This window comes from Physella acuta, unplaced genomic scaffold (genome assembly GCF_028476545.2).
Source record: "Physella acuta isolate Inbredline_101_S28 unplaced genomic scaffold, ASM2847654v3 ptg002317l, whole genome shotgun sequence".
In the NCBI taxonomy this organism is placed as follows: Eukaryota; Metazoa; Mollusca; class Gastropoda; family Physidae; genus Physella; species Physella acuta.
In genome coordinates this window covers 30,217-36,216 of record NW_026733814.1, presented here as the reverse complement: position 1 = coordinate 36,216, position 6,000 = coordinate 30,217, and positions in this window count along the sequence as shown.

Genomic DNA, 6,000 nt, shown 5'->3' with positions numbered 1-6,000 from the left:
AGCTGACTTGGTCTTATTAAAGTCACAGGCCGACAGTGAAGTGTCAAACAGAATACATGTCATTTCAACACAACTTTTTCTCTCTCTAGACATGGGCTGTTAGGGACAGGCGCTTCGAAATGGGGGGGGGGGGGGGGGGGGGGGTAGGGGAGTGATGATTGAGAGAAAATATATCAAATTTTTTTAATATTATTCAACGTTAGATTACTAAAATAAATTCGGGAACGGCGTGGTCAAACAGTAAAGTGCTCGACTACCCTAAGTTTACTGAGCTATTAAGCATGTAAGTAAAGTTCATGTATGGAACATACAGTCCATGGGACAAAGGAAGTAGAGTTCACCTGTTTCCGTAATCTTGGCATATAAATGGATAATGTGGTCAGCACTATGCCCAGCCGCCTTTACTTTCTCTAACGTGAGTTAGGTACGCATCAGAGCTAGGTGGACTCAGGGACGTTCTCTTGACTTGAACACGGATTCGAACTCGAGATTTTTGGGTTAGCAGTCTAGCGCTCTATCGCTAGGCCATGACGTCACACAATGAACGATCAATGGTACCCGATAAACGTAAAGTAAAAACAAAAACTGTCCACTTAGAGAGGACCGAACTATCTCTTCACTTTATCTTCCCTACTTACAGCCAAGGGTTAACTTATAATGTATTGTACTTAAATTATATAAAATAGGAATAAAATATGGTAATTAAGCAGGTGAAGTAGAGCTCTTCTATCTCTGTGACTAGTGTAATGTCCAGTCGTATTTCGTCAACGGCTACAATTAAAGTTGGGTAGGGCGGAGAAGTAGAGGCAGGTGGCGTTACCCAGGGTGTGGTTGGGTGGAGTAACTCCACTAGGGGGTGGCAGGGCAGGAGATGTGGGGTGTCCCTAGGGCGCAGAGAATGTGTAGAGACGCAAGTGTACGTCAACTAAGCTCCATCACCCGACCACCACTTATATAATTAAACGCCCACTGTATGTGTTGTGTGAAGCTGCTAAGTCTATAATCGGAAATATGATTGATTATCTTTACGATTAACTAGTTTGAGGAGGACGTGGGTGGAGGGGGGGGTGATGAGATCAAACTTGAGAATCTTTCTTCTCAATCACGATTTTCTATTTTAATATTTCACCAACACATGCTAATATTACTCATGTTTTTTTATAAGTCGATAGCATCCGATGGCTAATTGTAATTGTTTAGACACGGATACTGATTTTTATATTGTCGGCTTGCATGTATGTTTGTCAAGTGACAAATGTTTGGTATGGCACATGGAATTAGTCGTGTTTCGCTAATGAAAATCTAATTAGCGAGTTGGTGATGTAGGCGTATTGGTGGTGTAGGCGTGTTGGTGATGGATGCGTGTTGGTGATGGATGCGTGTTGGTGATGTAGGCGTGTTGGTGATGGATGCGTGTTGGTGGTGTAGGCGTGTTGGTGATGTAGGCGTGTTGGTGGTGTAGGCGTGTTGGTGGTGTAGGTGTGTTGGTGGTGTAGGCGTGTTGGTGGTGTAGGCGTGTTGGTGGTGTAGGCGTGTTGGTGGTGTAGGCGTGTTGGTGATGTAGGCGTGTTGGTGATGGATGCGTGTTGGTGGTGTAGGCGTGTTGGTGGTGTAGGTGTGTTGGTGGTGTAGGCGTGTTGGTGATGTAGGCGTGTTGGTGGTGTAGGCGTGTTGGTGATGTAGGCGTGTTGGTGATGGATGCGTGTTGGTGATGTAGGCGTGTTGGTGATGTAGGCGTGTTGCTGGTGTAGGCGTGTTGCTGGTGTAGGCGTGTTGGTGATGTAGGCGTGTTGCTGGTGTAGGCGTGTTGGTGATGTAGGCGTGTTGGTGATGTAGGCGTGTTGCTGGTGTAGGCGTGTTGGTGATGTAGGCGTGTTGGTGATGTAGGCGTGTTGCTGGTGTAGGCGTGTTGGTGATGTAGGCGTGTTGTTGGTGTAGGCTTGTTTCTGATTTAAGCGTGTTGCTGATGTAGGCGTTGTTATGTGTCACCTGTCTTAATCTAATATTAAGAATGGTGACACACGACAACCCCCATATACTACTAATATGTAGTAAAGCTGGGCTTAATCCGGGTGATATAAGTTAAGTCACAAATCCAGTCCGTCTTAAACAGTGTTACACCTATCCAGTCCATCTTAAATCAGTGTGCCGCCAATCCATACAACCTTATAATATCAGTATGTCACCATCCAGTCCATCTTAAATCAGCATTTCACCATCCAGTCCATCTTAAATCAGCATTTCACCCTCCAGTCCATCTTAAATCAGCATTTCACCATCCAGTCCATCTTAAATCAGCATTTCACCCTCCAGGCCATCTTAAATCAGCATTTCACCATCCAGTCCATCTTAAATCAGCATTTCACCATCCAGTCCATCTTAAATCAGCATTTCAACATCCAGTCCATCTTAAATCAGCATTTCACCATCCAGTCCATCTTAAATCAGTGTGGCACCGATCCACACAACCTTATAATATATTTGTGGCACCAATCCAGGCAGAGTGACATTATTGAGTCAAAAGTCCAATCACCTTTTGTTTTTTGTTTTGTTTTTATTTTTCCTCAGTTTGCTAACTACTTTACATAGATATATGTTTTTTGTCCGTCCCTCTGTATTCCTCCCTCTTGCATCATTACCCCTCACCCTCCCTCACCCACCCCCCCCCCTTTCCACACACACACCACACCCATCACCACGCCTAAACATAATAACTCAAGCACCCACAATACCTGCCAATCTAAAGAAACCCGTTGAGGCAGTGGCCAGTCGTAAACACCTTTGTCCAGTCTGCAACCACATTGGCGTTACCCCCGGGGGTGTCCAGCCCCCAAAACTCCCCGCCGTTATCCACCAGGGGCGAGCTTATATTAAACTCCCCATGATGCATGCCATAAGGCGTAACAACATCTGTATCGGCTATTTCTCCATGGGCGTATCGGTCCGGCCCATGGGGGGGGGGGGGGGGGGGACACAAACTGGATGTTTAGTGTCAGAAGGGGTGGGAGGAAATTATAAACAACACGGCGAGAATTAGCACAACAGCATCAGTGGGTGCGAGGGTACAATCGTGCTGGGTACCATGGGTGCTCCGAGTTGGTGCTTCCCAGAGAGATTTGTTAAACTTCCGGTTAGGGGTGAAGTCGACGTAATGATGACAGGTACAGATGGGGGTGCCCGTAGGATTTGTGGTGGGGTCGTGTGGAGGGTGGGGGGGGGGGGGGTTCATGTCAGTAACGACAATAGGTTACGTCCATGTTGCTTATATATAGATTTAATTAAAATGTTTTGAGGTGTTAAAATTTAATGTTGAGGTCTGTTGGTTCGTAGAGTAGATAAAGTAGAGTACCTCTGGTTTCAAAGATATGACATATAAGGCATATAACACCGTACACCTCAGGGGAACTTTAAATAAAGGCATGTCCTTTGGGGAATAAAAGGCATATTTAGGCAGATACATTAGGGAATAAAAGACATCGAATGGCATATTTACCCAAGTTTTTATCAAACAGTAGTACAAGGGCAGAGATAAATGGCTTCAACTTTGGTGGCATCAAATCTGAGTTTCTGATGTATGTAATGTAATGTGTGTTTTGTTGGACGCCAAACCTTGGATTACTAGTCATGCCCTTTACACGCAAGGTGTCTTTTCGAAGAACTGAAGTCGGCAGGGATGTCTTGGGAGTCTGCAAAATCAACAGCCGGGAACCGGACAAAATGGAAGGAAATGGTGGAGGCCCTATGCTCCACAAGGAGTAAAGAGAATTGAATCAAGTCTGTATATATATATATATATATATATATATATATATATATATATTAAACAAACGGTACATACATATTACAATATTTATTACACATAGCGTGTGAACACGTGGATGCTAGCACACATCATCAGGTAACACATTTCTCCTCCAATGATTACAAATTTATTACCCCCAATCCACGTGTGCAGTCCTTGGGACACAGCGGTCGTTAATTACTCGCCCACAACGTCGGAGAATGCCCGAGATAACGACGCCGGCGATGGTTTTCAGCACTGAGATTCCTAATGAACCACCGCAATCAAGCACCTGCCTGGCTGGTGGAGATAAATATCCCAGATTACACCTGCCGGTCGCGGATTAATAAAAACCCGATTAAGGATTATTCAGCATCCTTTAAACCCCCTAGTGATACCCAACGCCTATTCCTCACCCCCCCCCCTTCCACCCACTCCTTCCTTTTCCTAATAACAAACCCCAATATGAATTTTTTAACAATGTCTAATTTTGAGAACTTGGTATCGGGGTATACTCAAGTGTGAAAGCTTAGCGGTGGGGTATTGATCGGGTTTATTGAAACCCCCGTTCCGCTCGACTGGACAAGCTCAATTTAGCAGATAAACTAACGCGCATGTCGACTGGTGGTCAGCGAGCTGGAACAATGGTCAGCACAATGTATCCAATAAGACTCAACAATCCTCGTGAAGAACTATTGACGGTAGGTGTTTTCAATAGGCGTGAGGTCATGCATGACCATAAAAAAAAAACAATGGGGGGTTTTGAGTTCCGGGGTCAGGCGACGGACGGGAGTAAAGGAACCCGTTCTGTGACAGGTATTCGTATACCTGTTGGTTAGAATCAGTCAAGCGTAACGTGGTCAACACACACGAGAAATATAAGTACTAATTTGTTTCTTGAATAGGTCCAATAATTTCATTCCGCCCCCTGATATTGCCCAATAAAACAATTTACTTAAAAATAGTTATTAAAAAGACGTTAAGATTAGGCTTACTATTTCGGATATGACTGACAAAAAAAAAAAGAATCACACAATTAATGCTAACAGAATCTATATATATAATTCTCTTCTGGGAGACGCTAGAAAACAAGCTGTAAACGCGTTCCCTACCATCCCCACCCCTACATGGTCTTAGTGAGCTGTGGTTCACGCTATGTTTACCTTCGTGGAGTCGGATTTAGTGACGGCTATTAGGGGCAGATACTTTAGGTTGAAACGATTTTAAACGTTGGGGGGGGGGGGGGGAGGAAGTGGGGGTTATGGTTCTTAACGAGCTACTTATAGTGTTTTAAAGAAATATTTTCAGTGTCAGCGTTGGTACTGTCGAATTCACAAATTATGAATTACTGAAAAGTAGAAAAAACAAAAATTAAATGTTATGCCGCTGGCCGGCTCGTATAATTTATACCCAATGTGTATTTGGTCATTGCTGAGTTTGCCGGAGATGTAGTTATATAAATATTCGGCAACATGTCTAAAATTGGATTTATACCCTAAGTTTACCTAATATACATTTTGTACACACGAAATGTGTACATTGTTGTTTATAAGTTTTTGGATGAAGGCGCTTAGAGCATCAATGTTTTATACGATTTCTGATCGATTGATTGTTTTTAAATATAGCATGGATCCATCCAGCCTTTATTGTGTACCCGTTATCAGTTACGTTAAAGGAAAAGCAAAAATGGACTTGCTTTGCATGCTTTCAAAAATAACATTCGAATTCATTCGTCGAAAGGGTGTAAAAAAATATTGAAAGTATTGCATTTTATAGAATAGCTTATAAGCATTTACTGTCCTATAGACTTAAATGAATTCATGTAATGTAGATCTAGATTTAATTTGATTTATGGCATTTCGGTTGTGTGGAAACTAAAAATAGAAGCATTGGAAGGGACAGTAGGAGATGATTTGTGCATGATTAAATATGTTTTTTTTTTATAATTTAAATCAGTATATAACCCTGTTGTGTCTAACCCGCCCCATATGTTTTTAAATCCTTATGTAAAAACCAGATCAGAAAATACAAATATTGAACAGAGCAAGAAAAAAAATATTGAATAGAGCAAGAAAAAAAAATATTGAAAGTTGATCTCAGCTCTTAAATTTTTATCGCCATTTTCGATATTTTTTTACATATCCTATTGGCCATACCAGCGACTATAAAAATCAATCACTGATATCGATCGAAGAGAAAATAAAATGAATGTGAAATGT